Source organism: Nannospalax galili, unplaced genomic scaffold (assembly GCF_000622305.1).
Source record: "Nannospalax galili isolate Female #2095 unplaced genomic scaffold, S.galili_v1.0 scaffold114, whole genome shotgun sequence".
Taxonomy (NCBI): domain Eukaryota; kingdom Metazoa; phylum Chordata; class Mammalia; order Rodentia; family Spalacidae; genus Nannospalax; species Nannospalax galili.
The window spans coordinates 3,727,257-3,751,438 of record NW_008336930.1 but is presented as its reverse complement, the minus strand read 5'-3'; the positions used below and the strand labels follow the sequence as shown (position 1 = coordinate 3,751,438).

At 43.8% G+C, this 24,182-nt stretch overlaps 1 pseudogene; it reads right to left on the bottom strand.

Annotated features, from left to right (window-relative positions):
- Positions 1-21,596: 21,596 nt before the first annotated feature.
- LOC115070099 lies at positions 21,597-21,680 on the bottom strand (annotated as a pseudogene).
- Positions 21,681-24,182: the final 2,502 nt, after the last annotated feature.

Genomic DNA, 24,182 nt, shown 5'->3' with positions numbered 1-24,182 from the left:
TCTACCTATGTTTAGAGCTAAATGGGCTATCAGAAGGTGGGGCCTACTTGGAGGAGGTTGGCCAATAAGGGCATGCTTTGAAGGATACCTTTTGTTCCTGGTCCCTTCCTCTCTCTATGCATCCTGGCTGCTATGAATGAGCAGCCTTCCTATACCATGTTCTTCTACATGATAGCCTGACCCACCAACACCCATCAAGAGAGCCAGCTGACCATGGACTGAAACCTCCAAACCCATGAGCCAAAGTGAACCTTTCCTCTCTTAATGGTTTATCTCAGATACTCAGTTTCAACAATGAGCTGCTAACCCACAGTGAGACCCAAATTCAAGTCTTAGCTCTGCCACTCATGGATTATGGAATATGGAGGAGATTTACTTAAATCGCTGGGTTTCTATCTTCTTCTATAAAATGGAGAAATCAACATCACTTTCTCTTTAACATTCTGAAGTTCTAGATGCCACATCTGTGTGGTCTTGGTACTTTGTCTCTAATATGTCTCCCAGTGGTTCCTGCCTCCTGAGATGCATCTATATGCTACAACAGTGAACAGGGGTGATTTGCAGAGATGTAAGGATGGGGTTTCCAAGGCAGTGTCATAAAAAACACTGTAGTTTCTGTGTCCTGCATTCCCCAAGGACACTCAAGTACCCCAAGAAAGAACCAAAGTTCCCAGCACACAGCTGACCAGCCATGGGGAGAAAGCTTTCTGAAAGTGAATGCTCTAGCTCCAGTCACACCTCCAGGTGACTGTGACCAAGATGGCTGACATCTTGGCTTTAACGTCATGAAGAGACACTGAGCTGGAGTCACCTAGCTAGACTGCACTTGCTTTCCTAACCTGTTGGAACTGTGTGAAGTCAGAAATAAAGACTGTCAACTTAAACTACTAGGTTTGATAATTACTTTGTGATGCAATCACTTCCCTTCATAGGTAATACAAGGCTTACAGGAACCAAGGAATCACTGGACAAAGGACAGCCATTGATTGTTTCTGATATGACTTCTCAGTGAGACACCTTCAAAGAAAGGGCTCTGTTCCTAATCCAAGCTCCCAGCTGATACTCAGTCAAACACCCATTTCCAACTGTCAGCTAGACTTGTATACTGAGCTTTTTCACTCTAAGTAACACTGGCAATATGGCCCAGCTTTCCCGGAGCCATTTCATACTTATGGACCGACATCATCTGTGCCTCACCCAACCTTCCTTTAAGATGTATATCACTTCTACCTATGACGGTGGATCTCTTCTGACTCTGAGTTTGCTTTCCCATGATTGCACAAAATTCACTGATTAAACTTCCAGTACATACTTTTCTTTATCGTTCAGTATTACAAATTTCTTATTTGACTCCTATGCTTTTTAAAACTGTTTTTGTTTGTGGTGCTGGGGATCAAAACCAAGGTCTAGTGCATACTAAGCAAGCACTCTATTACTCAGTCTCTTACACTTTAAAAAAATTATGTGTATATCAGTGTCTTTCCTGCATATATGTAAGTATATCATGTGTGTCCAATGCCCATGGGAGCCAGAAGAGAGCATTAGATCCCTTGGAAATGGAGTTATGGATGGTTAATAGCCACCATGTGGGTGCTAGAAACTGAATCCTAGTCCTTCGTAAGAGCAGTCAGTGCTCCTAACTACTGAGCCATCTCTCCATTCCTTTTCTTACTGTTTCTAGTAGGTACACATATCACAACTTAGAATGGAACTTGGGGTGGCTCTCTATAGCTCCACCTTTCCTGCTACAGAGCCTTACCCATAGGTACAGTCTAAGGAACAAATGAATGAGCAAATCATTATAAAACATAGAAGCTAAAACATTCGTTCACTGGCTGACTTTTCTATCTTTATCTTTGGCTCTTTCACACTTAGTTATACACGGAAGCAAGACGCAAATTAGCATTCACCATTAATATGTGTGATGAAGCTGTTTCCACGTGTCTTGCTCTATTGGTGATTTGTCCCCTGTGTGGGAAGTAACACATGCTTTTGTCTCTCTCTCTCTCTCTCTCTCTCTCTCTCTCTCTCTCTCTCTCTCTCTCTCTCTCTCTCCTGGAAATGTTCTTTGTGAGTAGGTACATAGCCCAGTAATGAAGGACCTGGAGTTTCATCCACGGGAAGATATGGAAGCACTTATTAGCTGAAGCATGGGCTATGGGTGCATTTCTCATCTGTTCAGATTGGTGTTGTAGAGGGAAAAAGACTTGAAGATGCCCTCCTCAATGCCCCCACCCATCCTAGAGACAGAGCCCTGGGCTGAGAAGAGGAAACACCTCACTGATCTGTGTGAGGGCAGTTTTGTTCTGAAATTCTATACTGGCCAGGGTCTTAGGATGAAAAATAATGGTAAAATAAGTCAAAAATCAGGCCAGGGTCTTGGGGGATGTGGCTCAGTCAGCAGAGTGCTTGTCTGGCAAGCACGGATCCCTGGGTTTGACCTCCAACACTGGATAAACAGGGTGTGGTGGCTCCTGTCTGAATGTCAGCCCTGGGGAGGCAGAAGGAGGAAGATCTGGAGTTCAAGGCTACTCTTGGCTACATAGTAAATTCAAAGCTAGCTTGGGCTACATGAGATCCTGTCCCAAAAATATCAGGCCAGATTAAGGCAAAATGAAGAATGCGTGAAGAGCTGTGATACAGAATTGAGCACTGACGGACAGGCTGGGACATGGGGCTTTGGAAAAAGCAAGAAACAGGGAGGCTCTAGGTTTCTGGGTAGTGGGAAATTGCACTTCAGCATCTTCACTTGAAATTCCCAGTGGGATGTGTCATCCCCATTCCACACAGAGTGCCACTATCAGGAGCTCTGGATGCCTCTTCCCTGTGCCCATCTCCTACTTCCATGCGTCTGAGGTGGGCTTCTGTTGTGTGGCTGTTGGTAGGTATTTTCAGTTCTTGTTCTTTTAGCAAGAATCTCTTGAAAACTATGTAAACTCTGAGGGGTACCAGGGAGGACTCAACAGTCAACTCATTATAGATTCTGCCCCTGTCAGAGAGTGATGCTTAAGTGTTCCAAAGTTGGGACTAACCATCATAGTTTTCTCATTACAAGGAACAGAAACCAGCCTTAAGCCATTGTGTGGAGGGAGGACAAATGAGAGTGCAGTCTAGAGGCAGAGAGCTGAGACAAGGCCAGTCACAGTGACGCCAGGATGGCAAGGAGGGAGAGAGGTCAGTAAGAGGTAACTGAGGTAAACTGCAGCTGAGTCTTGGGGCTACTTCTCTGGTTAGCTGCCCCTCTGTGGTAAACTCCTTAAAGCTGTGTTAGGGTGTTTGTGCTATATCAGAAAGTGAGGTACCAGGGCATTTTCTCAGATATGTGAACTGACAAAAATGTTTGCATCCTGATTTTTGTAGATTGATTTTATAACCTGCCACTATACGGAAAGTGTTGATCAGTTCTAGGAGTTCTCTGGTAGAACTTTTGAGATCTCTTAGGTATAGTATCATATCATCTGCAAAAAAGTGATAGTTTGACCTCTTCTTTTCCAATTAGTACTCCTTTAATTTCCTTCTCCTGTCTTATTGCTCTAGCAAGAGTTTCAAGCACTATGTTGAAAAGGAGTGAAGATAGTGGACAGCCTTGTCTGGTTCCTGATTTCAATGGGAATGCTTCCAGTTTTTCTCCATTTAGAATGATGTTGGCTGTGGGTTTGTTGTATACAGCCTTAATTATGTTGAGGTATGTTCCCTCCAGTCCAATTCCCTCTAGGATTTTGAACGTAAACGCATGCTGAGTTTTGTCAAAAGCTTTTTTGCATCTATTGAGATGACGATGTGGTTTTTGTCTTTGAGTCCATTTATATGACTAATGATGTTTATTGACTTGTGTATATAGAACCATCCCTGCATCTCTGGGATAAAGCCTACTTGATCATGATGAATCATCTTTCTGATGTGTGTCTGTATGAGGTTTGCAAGCATTTTGTTGAGAATTTTTGCATCTATGTTCATTAAGGATATGGGTCTATAGTTTTCTTTTTTGGTTGTATCTTTACCAAGCTTTGGTATGAGAGTGATGCTGGCTTCATAGAAGGAATTTGGAAGTTTGTTTGCAGGTATTTTGTTGAGAATTTTTACATCTATGTTCATTAAGGAGGTGGGTCTATAGATTTCTTTTTTGGTTGTACCTTTACCCCATTTGGGTATTAGAGTGATGCTGGCTTCATAGAAGGAATTTGGGAGTTCTCCCTCTGTTTCTGTGCTTTTGAATAATTTAAATAGTTTTGGTTGGAGGTCTTCTTTAAATGTCTGGTAGAATTCTGCTGTAAACCCATCTGGGCCTGGGCTTTTTTCAGCTGGGTGTCTTTGTAGTACTGTCTCAATTTCCTTATATGTTATGGGTCTGTTTAAACTGTTGATCTCTTCTTGATTTAACTTTGGAGGTTCCCATGATTTCAGATATCCATCCATCTCTTTTAGACTTTCAGATTTAGTAGCATATAAATTTTTAAAATATTCTGTTATAATGGTCTGGATCTTTTGGGTGTCTGTTGTGATGCTTACCCTTTTATCTCTGATTTTGTTGATTTGGATTTGCTCTTTCTTTCTTTTGGTTAACTGGGCTAAGGGTCTATCTTGTTTAGCTTTGCAAAGAACCAGCTCTTAGATTCATTTATTCTTTGTATTGTTTTCTTTGTTTCTATTTCATTAATTTCTGCTCTGATTTTTGTTATTTCTTCTCTTCTGCTGGGTTTGAGTTTCATTTGTTCTTGCCTTTCCGGTACCTTGAGTTGTAGTGTTAGGTTATTTATTTGGGCTCTTTCCAATTTTTTAATATAGACACTTAGAGCTATAAACTTCCCTCTTAAGACTGCTTTTAATGTGTCCCAGAGGTTGTGTTGTGTTGTATTGTCCTTTTTGTTGAATTCCAGGAATTCTTTTATTTCTTTCTTAATTTCTCCTTCGACCCGCTCATTGTTTAGGAGTGTGTTATTTAATCGCCATGAGTTTGTGCAGTGTCAAGGGCTTTGCCCAGTGTTGATTTTGAGCTTTATTGCATTGTGGTCTAATAGAATGCATGGAATTATTTCAGTTATTTGTATTTGTTGAGGATTATTTTGTGGCCCAGTATGTGATCAATTTTTGAAAAAGTTCCATGGGGTGCTGTGTCCCAGAGACCTGGTTCCTCCAAGGGGAATGGACCATAGAGGGGCTTATGGGAGCCATCTTGGGATGGAAGCCATGAGCCACCAGGAAAGGTGGCGGGTGTGGAGAACACGCACAGCAGACATGGAGAAAAAGATGGCTCTGGCATCTTACTGGTGTAGCTTACCCATGTAGCGAGAGGGACATTTACTTACCTGGAACAAGACTGTGGGCCCCAAGATGAGTGGGCAAAAGTTAATGGAGCCTGTGGGTGGGCCACCACGCAGAGCTGGGTGCTGGTGCCAAGCGTTAGTCTCTGTAAGTTTTTCCATTCCCCCCAAGATATAAACTGTAATAAATTCACAGGTGCAGAGGCAGGCGGATCTTTGTGAGTTCGAGGCCAACCTGGTCTATATAGTGAATTCCAGGACAGCTGGGGATACAGGGAGATCCTGCCTCAAAAAGCCCCCCAAAATATATATATATATTATATATAATATGGTATAATATAATAATATAATATAATATAGCATAGTTATAATATGGTACATAATATAATACAATATAATTAATATAATATAAATCTTGTCTGATAGTGCAAGAGACCCTGAGAGAAATCTGGTGACAGGTGCTAAGTAGAAAGTGTATTCCTTGGTGCTTGGATGGAATATTCGAAAGATGTCTTGTTGCCCCAAGGTATAGTTGTTTCTCTCTCTGCTCTCTGTATTGAGTCAAGTACCCTTTGAAGGGCTGCTTTTGAGGACATGTATTCTTTCAGGCTATTCATGTCATGGAAGATTTTTCTTTCCCCCTCAACTATAATAGACATTTTTGCTGGGTATAGTATTCTGGGCTGGCATCTATTCTCATGTAGAACTGGAAATACCTTGGTCCAGGCTCTTCTGGCTTTCATAGTTTGCATTGATATGTCAGCTGTAATTCTGATGGGCTTTCCTTTGTATGTGACTTGTTTTTCTTTTGCTGCTTTCAGTATTCTCTCTTTGTTCTGTACATTTAGTGTTTTTACTATGATATATCATGGGGAGTTTCTTTTCCAATCCTGTCTATTTGGTGTTCTATGTGCTTCCTGTATTTGTATGGGGATGTCTTTCCTTAATTTCGGGACATTCTCTTTTACAATCCTGTTTAAGATCTATCTGGTCAACACCATTAACCCGAAATTCTTCTCCTTCCTCTATTCCTATGATCTGTAGATTTGGTCTTTTCATGGTGTCCCACATCTCTTGCATATTCCATTCCTGTGTTTTTTAAAATTTTCCATACTCTTTGCTTGAGTGGTCCAATTCTTCAACTTTATCCTCCAGTGTTGATATTCTGTTTTCCATTTCATTCATTCTAGAGGTGAGGCTTTCCCTTGTTTCAAGTTGACTTACTGAGTTTTGCACTTCCCTCTCCATTTCTGCCTGAGTTTTCTTCAATGTTTCTATCTGTTTTGTGTATTCATTCAGAAGTTTATCCCTATCTTCTTTTAGCTCTTTGATTTGATTTTGTGTTCTTTAAATTCGTTAAATTCCTTTATCATGATTATGATTGTTCTTTTAAATTCAGTGTCTCTAGGGGGTTCTCCTTGTAGAATGTTTCCACAGTATTGGTGACCTTTGCTGGGGACATAGTGTTTTGGCTTTCCATTTTCTTATTCTTTCATTGTGGTTTTAGCATATGAATTTCTTTTGTTGTTTATGATTCTGATATGAGAATTAAGTTGATGTATGCCTCTGTTTGTATTATCTGGGTGCCTAGATCCTTTTTTTATTGGTTATGTAAAGCTGGTTGGTACAGGGTTCAGGTTTTCTCAGGTTTATTTTTGGGGGAACTTTTGCCTTCAGATCAGCTATTCAGGGGTACACCCAGAAGCCCAATTCAGGTTCCAGTCAGGTATACTCAGGCTTCCATCACCACATGGTTGGAGGATCCAGGGTCTTTCAGGCAGTCCTGTGTGTGTATGTGTGTGTGTGTGTGTGTGTGTGTGTGTGTACCCTATGCCAGAGGGAGGTCAGAGGGGGGCCAGAACTTGGCACTCTCTGGCAGTTTTCTGAGATCCCAGCCTTAGCCTACCAAAGCCAGATCTGCCCTGGGGCCTTGGGAGGGGCTTCACAAAATCCCAAGTAGGAGGATGGTATGGTGCAATTAGGGGAAGCTCACCACCACATGGAGGCAGGATCCATTGGGGGCTGTCAGGCTGTCCCCTGAGTTCTCAGGTCCTCTGGTAGTTGGAGGCCAGAGGGAAGCCAGAACCCAGCACTCTCTCCCATCAAAACATCTTTAAACTCTGTAACACAGAACCCCCTGGGTAGTTCCCTACCTTGGGGCAGGCAGCCCACTTCTATCTCTCTTATGAGAGTTTGCTTTGCTTTGCTTTGCTGAATAAACTTCTGTTTAAACTGTACACCTCTCTTGGCCTAATTATTTCCTTCAGTAAGTCAGGACCTGAAAGACCCTGCAATACCAGGGACTATCCAGGGCACTGAAGCTCATATTTTCCACTGGCTTCAAGTCCAGTGTGCTCTGTGCTGCTCTGTCTGCTGGGCGGGGCTCTGAGCATAGGGCCCTGTGTTCTTGGAGGCACTCAACCAGCTCCTGGCTGCAGGCCTATGATTCTCATCCTCAGGGTTTATCCTGTCACAGAACTGGTTCAGTCAGTGGAGAGCAGGTGAAAGTGTCTTCAGGGAGCTACAGAGTCAATAGACTCCAAGATGAATTGCTGTCTCTAAGGAGCTCTGCTCACGTGTTATACTTTTGTATGTGTCTCCAGCAGGCCCCGGCAGCCACCTACTCCTTGGTAGCCCTGCTTTGCTCCCTTCTCCTTCTAGTTTCATTGCTCTGTTCTCCAATCCATACTTTCTGAGACCACTGCACAGATAAAGCTCTGGCACCCACAGCCTTTCCTCAGCTTCTTTTCTCAGGGAGGCTAGTCTAAGACACCCCAGTTAGTTCACACTGTAAGACAGCTACAAGGTTTGTGTCCTGCCAGTATTTGGTCTAGGGGTGCAGTTTCCTTCCATGTTCATCCATTTAAAATCCCAAGCCTGACTCCTTGTTCAAGGTTGGCCATATTCCCATACCTGGGATGACATATATATCCATTGATCCGACTGGCCACTGACTTACCAGGGTAGCCCTGCTTTGCTCCCTTCTCCTTCTAGTTTCATTGCTCTGTTCTCCAATCCATACTTTCTGAGACCACTGCACAGATAAAGCTCTGGCACCCACAGCCTTTCCTCAGCTTCTTTTCTCAGGGAGGCTAGTCTAAGACACCCCAGTTAGTTCACACTGTAAGACAGCTACAAGGTTTGTGTCCTGCCAGTATTTGGTCTAGGGGTGCAGTTTCCTTCCATGTTCATCCATTTAAAATCCCAAGCCTGACTCCTTGTTCAAGGTTGGCCATATTCCCATACCTGGGATGACATATATCCATTGATCCGACTGGCCACTGACTTACCAGGGTGGTAAGAAACAAAAATCTAATTCCATTTAGTTGAAGGGATGAGAGGGCCCTGGTTTCCCTATGGAAAATAAGGATGCTCTTGCTGGTTAATACTGAGGAGACTGAACAGGTTAAGCTCCCAGGTATTACCTAATGTGGTCCCTAAAAGGGGCAAACACATTTCCAAGGAAAATGATAGAAGTTCTAACTTGGTGGGGAGGGCTATAGGAAACGGAAGCTCATGAAACCCAGAATGTCATCTTCTGAGTCTCCTGCCCTCTCCCTCCCCTCTTCTGTGTCACCAGAAGTTGGCTAATTTTCTTCCTCTTAATAATGCCACATTTTCTGCTCCAAAACACCATGTCATCCAAACAAAACAGCATGTATTGAGTAGTAACTAATCAATACATCTGTACATTTAAAAAGTTATATTACATTATAACTGTATTATAAATTACATTATTGAATATTTCTAATAATGGTGAAACAGACCATATCCTAATAAGTTACTAGAAATTATTAAAAAGTCATTCTTGTCCCTCCTATCCTGATTAGCCCCTGCTGAGGTCCCTTGGTATGCAATAAAGTCCATCAGCAGAATGGCTGGTAAGTCAAACCATTTTACCTGTGTTCATAGTCTTTGTGCTGGAGGAATTATCCATCAGGTCATGTCTCTTAAGGAAATCCTTCATGCTTCATTATCACAGTGTTTATGTATTTGAAAGAATTGCTAGATTATGTATTTCATTCCCAGCTAAGGAAATCAACATGAAGTGGTGAACCCAAGTTCTCACCTCCATTTGTGATGAACATCTTCAACCTCTTTCTTATGCAAGACTGTGCTCTAGGGTCTTAGGGGGGAAAATAACGTCTCTGTCCTGTGCATAAGTAGGGAGGGAACAGATAAGACAGAACAATAAAAATACATACTGGTTTCTTGTCCAACATGCAAAGAACTTGGAAGTCTTCTATGTAACAAGCAAAGGCTGAACAAACAGAAAATCAACACCTGTTCTTACACTCAGAGAATTCGTGACCACTTGGTAAGATGCCACCTTGAGAACTAGAAGAGACAGGTAGGTACAGAATCCCAGCTTCCTGAGGGCAGAAACCAATAGCTAGACCTGGTACTGGAGGCACACCTTCAGCCTGATGGAGAAATCATTAGAGTCTACTATGAACTAGCTTGGGAGTTACAGTTCATAAGAAGAGCCAGGCTTAGGGGAGGCATCCACGCTTCCGTGAGTTCTTCTTCAGGCTACTATGATTTCAATATGTCCCCTAAAGTTCATGCTTTGGAATGTCATCCCAATGCCATTCATGGGAGGTGAAGCTTATCAAGAGGTGAGTGGGTCACAAGGGTTCAACCCTAATGAATGGGTTATTGTTGTTACCGTGGTAGTGAGTTAATTATAGCCAGAGTGGATTTTCTGTAAGAGCCAGTTCAACTCTTTCATGTCCTCTTGCTGTTACTTTTCCTTGTCAGATGCTGTAGGAAGAGGCCTACAGCAGGTACCAGTGCCATGTTCGAGGACCTCCCAGCCTCCAGAACCAGAAGCCAACCAAAGCTCTGTTCTTTATAAATTACCTAGCATCAGATATTCTGTTATAGCTGTAGAAAATGGACTAAGACACAGCTTCTCAAGTAACTAGGAAGGAAACTCCCTTTGTCAGTAGCTAAGAGACACACTCTTAAGAGCAAACTGTTAAAGCTTCGACATGCCTTGCTTTTGGTTTCAGTTGAAATCTGGACAAAGCAGCTGAACACGCCCTAAAGCACTGCTAGCTGTCAGATCCATGGCTACACATGCTCAGAAGCATCCTGTCCATTTGAACATGTGCTCCATGACCTTGCATTAACATGCCCATGTATGTGTCTATCTTCCCTTCTTGAACTGTGACATTAAACTGAGCATGCCCCTTAATGTGCATCTTAAACTGGGCATGTTCGTGAATGGGCCCACTCCCAGTGCTTCCTGTATGATGATGTACAGACTCCCTGGATAAGACCCCCATACACTTTCTTTGTTGGAGGAGGGACCTCCTTGGGAGTAACTCCAGTGCTCTCTTCACCCATTGTAAGTAATAAGCCATTTCTGTTATTTTAATCTACTGATGATGCCAATTGGCTCTGAGCTAACAAAGAGCTCATTATGTTCTGTTTTAGGTTGTGTTAGCTTTCTGGAGCTGTGACCTAAAGACCTGAGGGAGCCATTTAAAGGGAGACTCACGGTTTCAATCCATGGCCCTTGGCTTTGTTGACTTGGGCCTGTGGTGAGGCAGAACATCATGGTGGGAACACATTGCACAGGCCATTCTCCTCATGACAGTCAGGAAACAAAGAGGGGACGGGACCTAGGACCAGGTATAACCCTCAGAGACATGTTCCCCAACCACTCACTTCCTCTAGCTCAGGTACACCTCCTCTACCCTCTCCAAAAATAGTGTCACTAGAAACACATGAATCTGTGGAGAACATTTCATAATCAGAGCAGAGCATGGCCCATGGTTTTTGGCAGAGCAAGGGACAGAACCACTCTGAAGTACTTGCAGTGCAGGATAGCAGAGAGAATGAAGTGATGGTGCGGAGCAGTGAAGGAAGAACTGACGGAGGCCACAGGCCCCGGTCCAGAGAGAACTCAGGCTGTCTGTCCCAGAGACTGAGAGGGATCCCTTGGGACTGGGACAAGGTGAGGGAGGGCAGATGAAGTTGATAGTGTGGTAGACGAGCAGGAGCCAGGTGGTTCAGGATTGTATAAGGCAGCTTAGTCTTCACCTTCTCTCTAAGAAGCTTCATGCACATGCCGTGTATATAACCATTAACACACAGGCACCCATTAGTGCACAGGCTAGGATACCAGTCTACATTCTGTTTCTAATGCAGTGACTAAATCCTACCACGGTAACATAAACGACTAATTTTAGAACTGTCTAGAAAAGAAATATTCAGAACAGACAAGCTAAAATAAAAGGCCCCCAGCCAGGGGAAGAGAAGTGGTGTGTATGCAGTTGCCTAGCCTGAGTTTAGACTAATTTTATTTCCTAGGTTAGACTAATTTGACTTAAATCCTGGCTCTGCAATCCAGGACAAGTTCCTCTACGTTTCTGAGTCCTTCTTTGCTCTTCTGGGGAAAAAATGATAACAGCAGTACCTCTAGATAGGGTTATTGACACAGTTTAACTCAATGAGATAAGGATTGATATTTTTTCCCCCAAACATGTGCATTCACTAGTTGTCTGTCAGGGAAAATGGTACTGAGCTCATCTAGTACAGTACATCAAGGCCAAACTTAAGACAAAATTCTTAGTCAAATGTTTTAGTCAATTTTTGTTAGCTATAATTGAATACTATATACACTAAGAAGCTTCAAAGAACAGAGGTTTAGGCATATGTGATGACACATGTCTACAATACCAGCACTCATGAGGCTAAGGCAAGAGTGTCAAGAGTTGGAGGCCAGCATAGGGTACATAGATTATCTCACCCCACAAAAAAAAAAAAATGCTCAATAAAGAATAAAGATTTATTTAACCTACGAACTAGAGATCCAAGGTGGAGGGGTCATATTGCTGGGGGTTTTCCTGGTGGTGGGGACCTTGAATTGTCTGTCCTCATCTTTGACTCCTATGTCTACTAAGATGCTTGGAAGATTCTTCTTCTGGAAAAAAATACTGCACCATGCCTTGGTTTACCTCCACCACTCCCGTCCTGATCCCAGACAACTGCCTCTTCGTCTTCCTTTTGTCCCTACAATCCATCCTTCACAAGCCACTTCTGTCAGGTGCAATGTGACTGTGACCCCTTGGATTAAACCCACTCACTGGCTTTCCTTCTGGTACTCTTACAAAGCAATCCACAACCTACATCTCCCTGGTTTTGTACCAACCTGTCTTTCCATTCCCTCTCTGTCACACCCAGTGAGAGAATGATCCTTAGAACTTTGTTCACCACCATTCATGACTTCTTGGGCCTTGTGCTTCCAGTGTCTCTGAGAGAAAGATGTGGCTCAGTTAGCTGTCTCTTCAAGGAGGGTGAAGAAGGATCTAGTGCAGGGCCAGTCCAGAAGACCCTAGAGATAAGTACCCATTGTTCTATACCATTGAGTTTTGGGGTGGCATACAATGTTACTGCAGCAAGAGCTTATACGCACACTCATATACCATCTTCGTTTCTACAGTTTTCTTCCTACGTGCTTTGCTTGAATCTTCTCTTCTTGCCTGACACAGAATCTCTAAAATTTGGCTCTGTTGGAGGAGTACTGTGGATGTCTTTGTGTGTCCTACACATTTTAGGGTATTTAATCATCTCTGGCCTCCATTCACTAGATGCCACAGCAACCTGCTCTTGTCCCCAATTATGACAACCAAAGACACCTCAAAAAATTACCAGATGTCTGAAGGGGGCAGGCATTTCCCTAGTGGTGAGCTACTGGTCCAGAACATTCTTTCCCCCAGCCCCAGAGCTGGTTCCTTCTTGACATTTAGGTTCCACTCTGATGTGGCTTCCTGGGCAAGTCCACACCTGACTGTTCATGACTTTTCTCATTTATTTCTTTACTCATTCTTCTTCCTCTCCTTCTCCTCCTCCTCATTTGCAACGTAAGGGCCTTGCAAAAGCAAGCCCCCAACTACTTTGTTCATCATTCCCAGTACGTGACAGGCATCTCATAAACCCATTCCAACGAAAGGTCAGAAGATACTGCAGACTGCAAAATATCAGATGAATGGATCATAAAAACAAGAAAGGAAATAAAAGTCAAGGAAAACTGGTCCACACAGAGGTTAGCAGCTGGAAAGTTTAGCAGCTGGAAGTTTCTGAGCTTCTAATTCCCTCTTCTGCAGCCTCTGCCCTCTGAGGTTTACATACAACTGCCAATGGATGAATATTCTAGAATTGTGACTGGTTGACTGAGCAAGGGAGAACCCTTCTGGGTTTTAGGATATCTTTGGAATACATTTAAACAGGGCTGGGGAGATGGCTCAGCAGATAATAGCACTAGCTGCTCTTGCAGAGGACCCAGCACCCACATGGTAGCTAACAACTGTCCCTAATCCAGTTCCAGGGGATCCGATGCCCTCTTTTGACCTCTGTGGCCACTGCATGGCACAGGTGCACTCACATACATGCAGGCAAAACACTCATACATGTAATCTTTTTGAAAAGAATGTATTTAAATAGTTTAGTGGATATGATTTAATTTACTTCCCAAAACAACTGTCCCTCCACAGATCTCTCAGGTTCTTGTTTGCACTAGTAACTTCCCAACAGCTTGAAGTTAATAGATGGGCTATGGATGAAGGTTTGTCAAAGAAGCCAAAAGGATGTGCTAACCTGTTTCTTTGTAACTAAGCATGCAATTTACCCTCCCTCTCTGTCAAGCCATCCTCTCTTAATCACAGGTGACAAAGCCAGTTTTCCATAGTGCTAGCTCATTGAGGACATGAAGACATCCCCTAAATATGGAAGCAGCTGCTTCAAAAGGTGTGCTGGGACTCTGGTAGTTCAACATGAGAAAGAAGAGAGATGGGACTGGCCCCCAGAGCCCAAATGAAACTTTGACCTGCAAGCTGATGATATGGGAAAAACCAGGCTATTCTAGTTGAAAACAGTGAACACCTGCAAGGCCTGTGTGCACTTGCTAGGCCTGGGGACCTGGGAACAAGATTGTAGATAGTCCCAGAGTCCCTCCATGGCAGGTATATTTTGATTCAACCTGATGGGAGCTGGTACTCTATTGCAGGTCCTCAGAGCTATACAACCCTCTGTGGAAGTTTGTCCAAATGTCTAATTTAAATCCCTTGGGTTTGGGCTTATGTCTCTTTCCTCTCATTTTTTCTTTTCTAGACCTGTGGAACATTGTTTCCTACCAGCAGTACCAGTTCCATTAACACAGAGGAGTGATCAACGGCTAACTCCATCTCTCCCAGGGAGTTCATGGTGCCTGCCAGACTCTCTTCCGAGACTCCTCCTCTCTGGGGCTCCATTTTGCTGATTTGCCCTCCTGCATAGGGTCAACAGCAACAGCCAGTGCAGCCCTCCCCTCAGAATGGAACAATACAGGAGGAAGCAGAGAGGCATGGCAGCAAAGCCTTGAAGGACACGAGAGAAGGCTATTCTTTCTCTCCCCAAGCCAGAAAAGAGGTCCCAGAAGAACCCACCCCCATTCTTCCCTGGATCTCCACTTCTAGCCCCTAGCTAGAGACAGGAACTTTCTGTTGTTTCTGCCATGTGGTGCCTGGTACTTTGTTACTGTAGTTGTAGGAAGCTGCTTATGGTACCAAACCAGTGAAATTCCCTCTCCCAGCCCCTTTTGGTCATGGAAACCAGCTTTAGGTTCTTTTCATTAGTTGCAACTGAACAGTCCCAACCCATCAATGTGCTTTTTCCCTGGCCACAGTTACCTATTCTTGTAAGCCGGTGTGTATATGGAGGCCAGAGGACAGCCTTAGCTTACCCTTACAGGCTGTCCATCTTGGGGTTTTTGTTACTGTTGTTTTTGACACAGGGTTGCTCACTGGCCTAGGACTAGCCTGATTCAGCTAGGCTGGCTTTCCAGCAAGCTCCAGGGATCTGCCTGTCTCTGGCTCTGACTCCCCAGCCCTGGGATCACAAATACAGCCACCACATCCATTTTTGTTGTTTAAACGTGTATTCTGGGATTGAATTTGGTACTTCCTGCTTGCCTTGTAAGCAGACCCATCTCCTAGTCCCCTGGTCCCATTATTCTTAGGCTATGACTGTTGCTCAGTGGACCTGATAGGTTGTTTTCACTCAGCAGTAAGGATAACATCACAGGAAGTGTTGCCCAAATAGGCCTGTGCAGTCAGGAGGGCTTCCCGGCTGAGAGACAAGATGGACATCACGTATACTATGGCCATCTCTGCAGGGTTAAGCTTTGCTTTTCTGAAGCACCCATCTTTCCTTCCTGCCGTGTCACTCACTAGCCATCTATGGACCCACTCACAGATGCAAACACGGCTATAGCAGCTCCCAGTTCTGCACTTCTAAACTGCAGCTGTCTCAGAGTCACCTTTACCAGGCACCCTGGCTGATGGCAGCATGGTGGCAGGGCGATGGGAGGATGCAACTGGCTTGCTCTAGATCCTGTGCTACAGACTTGGACTGGAAGGCGAAGTCAAGAGAGTTGGCTCCCCTGAAGCCATAAAGAAATGTGACAGGACCTGGGTGGGGGGCAGGGGGGCAGGAGAGTGGCTAAAAGGAGTGTTTTAGGTAATATTAGAGTAGCTATTATATTTTTTCCCCTCCTGGTGATCCTGATGAGGAAGAGACCATTGCAGAGTCACAGGCGATGTATTTTAAAGGACTGGCCATGTTATTAAGTATTTTGACCACTTAGTTTGATGTAAAGCACCCATCAACCATTTCCGTGGAACCTGACTTGTGTCCATCAGTCTTGTGTGGTGGGGGCTTCCACCTGCATCCCAGCCCTGGCCTTTGTCACATTACTCAGCCTGAGACAAGTGCTTCTCCTGGGGGACATCCCATAGAATAGAAAGGGATGGTAAGAAATCTGCTGAGCCATAATCACACCGCCCTCTTCTACAGTGAGGAATATGGAATTTGCCCTTTCCCCTGGCTCTTCAGTTTGGATGACTAATTGGATGTTGTTGGGAGTTGTAAATTTCCCCCCAGCCTTCTAAGTGCTCAGCTGGAATCCCTCAAATGAAAAGACAGATACACAAGAGAAGAGACAACAGACCATATTAATCTCCTATGAACAGGTGAGAGAGACGCCAGGTAGCTGAGCGACAATCAAAGAAGCAGCTTCTAATTCACTTTAACCCTTCAACCCAAATGAAGGGTATCGGAGAGAGGAGCTGTGGGACATCACCCCACTGAAAAGAGGGCTGAATAGCAAGGTTTGCTGTGCAGAACTGCCCCGGGACCTTCTCCACTAGAAAGAGCCTCTGGTTAGGGCTGGGGATACAGCTCAGTTGGCAAAGTGCTTGCCCAGCATGCATGAAGTGCTGGGTCGACTTCATAGCACTGCATAAAACCAGGCATTGTGGGACATGTTTACAAGTGCAACATTCAAGAAGAGGTCAATCTTGGCTACATAGCAAATTCCAGGCTAGCCTGGGCTACATGAAATTCTGACTGAAGAAATAAACCTCCAGCAATTAGTCATAGGAGGGAGGGAGATATACCACCCTGGGAGGGTTCATTTACAGGCAAATGTTCCCTGACTCAGAGAGAACTTTTACTCCAAGGTTCCTCTAGGTTTGCTTTTTCTCAAGATAATCAGCTCAAAATAACCCTTATGGCACAGAAGTACGTGGGTGGGGGGCAGCATGCTCTTGTCTCCTCTAGTCATATTTTGGCTCGGTATATTACAGTCCTGCACAATATAGAAGTAGCATATTACTGTGTACAGACCTTAGATTCTTTCTTTATAGCACCCCAGTTTCCCGTTATCCCTTCCAAGTCAGTCCCGGCCCCCACTACAAGAACCACCGTTTGATTTTTATCTCCACAGATAAGGTTCTTGTCTATTCTAGTTTGCTTTCTCTTGCTATGATAAACACTGAACAAAACAAACTTGGGGGGGGGAATAACTTATTTGCTTACAGGATACAGTCCATCATCAAAGGAAGTCAAGGCAAGAACTCAAGGCAGGAACCTGGAGGCAGGGAGCTGAAGCAGAGACCTTGGAGGAACACGGCTTACTGGCTTTCTTCCTCTGGCCTGCTCAGCTACTTTTCTTATAGAGCACAGGCCCACCTGCCCAGGCATGACATTGTCCACAAAGAGCTGGGCCCTCCTGCATCAATTAGCAATTAAGAAAATGCCACATAGATACAGCCACAGGCAATCTAATAGAGGTAATTCCTCAATAGAGGTTCCCTCTTCCCAGGTGACTGTAGTTTGTATCAGGTTGACAAAAATTAACCAGCATATTGTCTGTTTTTGGAGTCTACATAAATGAAATGTAAGTCCTCCTTTATGTCTGACTTCTTAGAATCATTATGTGATTCATTGCCATTATATGCAGCTGCAGTGTCTCATTTCACTGCTGAGTATTCTACCATTACATTGCTCCTCCATACCTTTGTTTCTTCATTCTTCTATGGACGGACATATTTTTAAAATACAATTTCTGGCAATTATGAAAATACTAGCATACACAGTCTCATTAATTTTTTTGGCAGTATTGTCATTATTCTTGAGTGATTCCTGAGAGTGGAATTGCTGGTCATGGGTTGATATGTACTGAATTGATCAGAAGTGCTAGACAGGGTTTAAAGCGGTCATACCATTTGATACTCTCCAGGAGTGTACAAGACTCATGAAATTTATGGATCCCATGTGGTAGTTTCTTCCTGAGTGGGTGTGAGAATAACTTTTCTGAAATGCCTTCTGTTACAAATGGACCTTTAGCCTAAATCTTGTTAATTATATACTTTCAGATCATTTAACACTATGAACTCAGTCTGCTTTCCTCTTGTTCAAAGATGGCTAGCACACAGCATACGTCATTAGTGCAGTAGTGCCACTTTTATCTTGGGGCAATCAACAGCTACCTAATTTGACTAAAAGCCCACTCAAAGGGAGGAAACTCAAGTGTGGTACTGTAACATAACCTAATATACATGGCTGGAGTGGTCGTAGATATTCGAGAAAACCCCAAAACTCTCACTTGCTAGACTAATGTGATTTCTTACTATGTGAAAAATATGTATCCTTATATTACAAATATCCCAGTCACCACTCATCAAAGAAGCTCATTTTGCAACAAAGATTAATACCAAGTATCACAACTGGTCACACACAGACATTGTCTATGAACTGCCCAGGCCTAAGGGACACATCTGCAATGCAACCTCTACACCTAAGGCTCATGGAACATAGAACAGGGGTAAAGAAGAGGACACTAAGGAATCAGTTCTCAATAATGAAGCTCCTCATGCAGCAGAGGGCCAGGAACACAAAAGGTCACAAATGGCCAAAGTGTGGAGATCAAGAGTCTGCTAAATAATGGGCCTCAGAAAGGACCTTTATTAAATTTCATCCACCCAAGGCTCAGGGACCATCACAGAAGAGGGAGCGGAGAGATTGTAAGAGCCAGGGAGGATGGGTATGACCATATGGAAATGGAGTCCTCCAAGCTTCTGGGAACCTGCTCATATGATTCTATGGCACAGGTGTCAGTGTACACAAGTCCCATGGAAACTCAGGCAGACAGTAACCCAGCATAGAACTGGGAAAATAAACAGCAGACCCAATCTTTTTTTTTTTTTTTCAAGTTTTACAAAAACTTTATTGAGAATTTCATACAGGCAAATAAGGTGTTTTGATCAAATCCATGCCCACTCCCTCCCTTCCAACATTGCCCCCTCTGAAGAGGTAACCTTAAAATCTTTTAAGGGTTAGATACAAGCTCCCAAATACTTTGACATTTTTGGCCTTTGGAACAGAGTATGTTGTTAACAGGACCAAGGACATTTTGACTTTTAGCCAAGAAACTTGCTACATTTCTTTGGGGTCTTTTTACCCTAACTGCCTAGCCAAGTCCTACCTCCTATTCTTATCATGCCATCCTCTGAAGGGGTTACCCAAATTGCCAATAGGGAATAGGGGCACAGACCACTCTGGCTTCTTCCAGGCCAAACAGGGATGCAGGGTGAGGCAATTGGAGTACCCCTTTAGTGGGTCTATCTAAAAGACTCCCAAATTGCATAACTCTTGTCTCTAAGGGGAAAAGAAAGTCCTTGAATCATGAATAGGAGATGTGAAGGAGAAGTAAAGGCAAGAGTAATTAGCATTACAAGTTCGAGACAGGGAACTAGAAAAAAGTCAGAACAGGGCAATTTTCAAATGTTCATATGAGAGTCCAATGGAGTTTCTTGACAAGGGCTTCCAAAAGCATCCCTCTATTGGGTTCTTCCTCACTCTTCTTTTGTCTTCCAAGGCTGGACTAGTTGGCTTGGAAGAGTGACTGGATATTCAGGTGAGGGTCCAGTGACCCTGCTTGGCACTCCTTTAATGAATGAGCACAACCGTCAACAAGCCCAATTGTGACTATGTTTAGCGATCAGGCTCAGCCGAAGTCGTGATGATGGTAGTTATTTCATGCAGAAGGGACTGCTGTATAGCATCATCTTATTAAGGGGACCTGGAATTTAAAAGGATTTGGTGCTAGGAGCCACATATGAGGGAGAACATACGTTGTTTGTTTTTCTGAGTCTCTGTTACTTCACTTAGTACAACAGTTTTTAGATCCATCATTTACCTGCAAATTTCATTATTTCATCTTTTTTTTACTGCTGAGTAAATATACATTTTTGTTAACCACTCACCAGTTGAGGGACACTTAGGTTTCTTCCCTCTCTTAGCTATTGTGAAAAGAGCAGCAACAAACATGGTTGTACAAGTGTCTCTACAATAGGATGAGTCCTTTGGGCATATGCCAAGGAGTGGTATAACCAGGTCATATGGTAGGTTCATTTTTAGTTTTTTAAGAGTTCTCCACACTGTTTTCTACAGAGGCTGCACGAGTGTGCAATCCCACCAACAGTGAATGAGCATTCCCCTTTCTCCACACCCTCGCCAGCATTTGCTATCATTTGTTCTCCTGATGCTAGCCAGTCTGATTGGGGTAAGGTGATACCTTAGGGTGGTTTTAATTTGCATTTCCCTAATTACTAATGATGTTGAACACTTTTTGAGATGGTTCTTAGCCATCTTTATTTCTTCCTTTGAGAACTCTCTGTTTAGATCTTTAGCTCATCTTTTGACTGGGTCATTTGGTGTTTCAGTTCTTTGTTTTTTGAGTTCTTTATATATTCTAGATGTTAAACCTCTGTCAGATGAGTCACTGGTGAAAATTTTTACCCAGTCTGTGGGTTTTCTCTCTTCACTTTTTTGATTGTTTCTTTTGCTGTACAGAGCTTTTTAGTTTAATGAGGTCCCACTTAATTGATTGTTGACCTTAATTCCTGAGCAACTTCTGATTTAGAAAATCCTTTCCTATACCTATATTGTATAAGTTACTGCCAATATTTCTTCTAATAGTTTCAGTTTCCAGTTTCACATTGAGGTCTTTGATCCATTTGGAGTTGCCTTTTGTGCAAGGTGAAAGATAAGGATCTAGTTTCATTCTTCTACAGGTGGAGATCCAGTTTTGCCAGCACCATTTGTTGAAGAGGCTGTCTTTCCTCCGTTGTGTGTTCTCTAAAGAAATGTTGGCAACTGATTGCTGCTAGATGGAGAAGATCTGATCTTCCTAAAACAAGAGACTCTAGATAGGCTAACTAGACTCAGCAGATGGACTTGTACTGGGGAACGGCTGGGAGCACTGACAACACAGTGGGCAGTAACAGGGATGACAGAGTATATGGGCTCCATGTGCCAGTGGGGATGGGGGTATAAAGATGATTAAGGCTGTTCAAGATGTCCTGTATGAAATACACACAAAAAAGCAATAATAAAAAAGATGTATTGTATGAAATGCACAAAAATCCAATAAAATATACATTGATTTAAAAAAAAAGATGGCTAGCATTTAGGAAAACAATGTAAACAATCTTATTAGTCCCTGGGCTCTACATGTAATCAACCTTTTTACAAGCTAAGCTAAACACATAGCTTTACTCTTAAGCCATGTTTCCTTTTTCTCCCTCATGACCCTTCCTTACCCCTGACCCAGAATAATATATATATATATATATATATATGTGTGTGTGCTCTGAAGATACATTGATAAAAGTAGCCATGCTGGAAGCCACAAATTATCCACAGTATATGCTGGAAGCAACAAATGGATAGATTGACAGCACCTACTGTGGATTTGAATGCTATTCTGGGTCAGTAGGGGTCAGAAAAGGCAACTTCTATTGTAAAACTCTGGTTAAAGACCAAGACAAAGGTCCCCATCATTTTCCCACACTGCTCTGAACATCTGTTCAATAAACATCTATTGAAAAGGTACAGTTCTGAGAGAAATCAGAACTCGGAGCTCAGGAAAGCAGTTCTGACCTCACACCTGTGCCTCTCCAGCCTGGTGTATCGGCGACTTCCTGCTGTAGTGCCCTATGTTCCATTGTGTGTCATCCTTACGCAGGGGCCATGCTAATCTTCTCTGTATTGTTCCAATTTTAGTATATGTGCTGTCAAAGAAAGCACTAGTTTTTCTTTAATGTGGCATCTCTACAAATGACAGGGAACTGTAATGTGTGGAGATGTGGAGATGTGGCTTCTGGCTGACAGCAGTGCTCAGTCGACATCTCAATTCTCCCTGTTCTGCTCATATGGCAAGTGGTGGACACCTGTAGGCTGGGCTTCTCAGGATCCTTGGTGGCTCCTGGTTGGGTATGGTCAATGAATGATGCTGGGTCCATGAGAAGAGTTAGGTTGTAGGGAGGCACAGGGAAATGTTGAAGGGTAGCCAACAAGAGGTGCTGCAGTATATGTGGTCAGTGACAACTGCTGGGTTGGCTGATGGGAAGTACTCGGTTGGGTGTGGCTGGTGAAAGGTGCTGGGTTGGGTGTGGCCATTGGGAGTCTCTGTTGAGAGAAAGGAGGTGGGAGGAAGGGAAAGGCAGCATCTTTCTCCCCTCACTGTCTCAGGGTGGCTTCTCTGATAGCGCTAAGTGTCCCCCTTGCTTTGATCTCCACCACACAGGCTGTATGGCTGTAGCCTCTGCAGTCTGGCTCCAGCCCCTCACCACAGCAGTGCCCGTGTGCTCATCCCTGTGCCTCTCCAGCCTGGTGTATCAGCGACTTCCTGCTGTAGTGCCCTGTGTTTCATTTAATTCTTGCTCCTTCCTCCATCCGTGTACTCCCATCCTTATTCTCAATTCATTTGTTCAATATTTAAGGTGGGCTCTGCTTCGCTGGTGGCCCTTGGCAGAGTCCTAGGGCATTGAGAATTAGCAGAGATTACTTTGAAGTCAAATTCCATCTGAAGCCTGTCAGGCAGATCTACTGTCACTCCTTAAACTGCAAAACTGGGGCAGCGTTCCTTAGAGATGCCATCCAGTAGCTCAGAGCTCTTGCCTGAGCCCAGACCCCTGTTATATCAAGGGTTGCCTCCTGTGGAGCCCATGTGATCATTGGTGTAGGCAGTCTCAAGCCTGCCTGAGTTCTGGAAGGAACCACCCTTGTGCTGGCAAAAATGAAAAGGGCACACAGTAGGAAGGAAATGAGATATTTCTAGCTAGTCACTGTGCCTGATGAAAGTTCCAGGTTATGGGGCCACACACTTGGATTTTAAGGGAAGTAGTCATTTCTTTGTCCCTTCATTTGGGATGTAAAATATAGGAAATAGGGCCTGGAGAGATGACTCAGTGGTTAAGAGCAGTGGCTGCTCTTCCAGAGGAACCAGGTTCAGTTCCTAGCACCCACATGGTAGCTTACAGTGCTCTGTAACACCAGTTCCAGGGGATCTGATGCCCTCTCCTGGCCTCCACAGGCACTGCATACATGTGGTACATACATGCAAGCAAAACACTGAGACACACAAAGTAAAAATAAATAAATAAAAATCCACAGGAAACAATTCAGTACATATCTCCAGAGTCATCTGTCCATTCATTTATTCATTTTTTTCAAACACTAAATACTTGGCTGGGTGTTTTGTTTCGATTTTCAAGAGACATCTGCTTTCAGTTCTCACATAAATGAAATGGGATTATTATAACCCACGACACTAAAAGCTCTGGGGATATAACAGCTTCAGGCATGGTTATATCCAGCTTATCACTTCTCCATTTCCCCTCTTGCATTCTGCTATGTTGACTCTGTTACAGATGACAAGGTGGTAATGCTGACCTTCTGTCAGAACTGTAATTCAGGAGAAAGACCAAGTGGGTCTTAAAAAAAAAAAAAAAGCAAAATCCTGTAGCTTGTCAGTCATTAATGCTGCTGTCCTAAGGAGTTAGCCATGTCAGAAGCCAAGCCACGATCTGAATCTCCCTCAGGACTGTAGTGTGTAGAGGAGTTCCTCAAGGGAACTCGAGTCAGAAACAGCTGGTTTCTGGCTGCAGTCAGAAACAGCTGGGGACCAGCAGAAACCATACACAGCCACCGTGAGTTCATCTATGAGAAAGGCACCTTGGGCCAGAGTAACTGCACTACACTCATCAAGAGTGACTGCATGCTGCTTACACCCAAACAGGGATGCCTGGCGAGGAGAAAGCACTTAGAACCCGGGGACGGATGAAACTGGTGGAGGCACAAGCTGGGATGTGGCTGGCTCCCACTACACGATGTCATAGGAGGCCATAGGATGCTCACACGCCCTCAGTTGGGGATGGCCTGGAGAGGGTGAGAAGCTCCTGTGTTCATGCTGGACACCTGGACTTCCAGCTATGTCTTTCAGAAACCTCTGCTGAGCTACTGAGTGCATACTTTCATGAGCTGCCACAAGTCCCAGGGGAAGGGATTATCAGTACTGGTCACTCTGCAGTGAGGGAGGGACAGGACAAAGAATGGAAACCATAATGCTGAAATAATTTGGGGGCTTTTAACTGCATTGGAAGAGGTGAAGTTGGAGTTTTTCCCTAGTACTGAAATAATCTTGGGGCTTTTAATTGCACTGGAAGGTGTAAATTTGGAGTCTTTCCCCTAAAACCTCTCTGATTTTGATTCAGCGTCACATGACACAGTAGAAGCAGTACAGAGAGA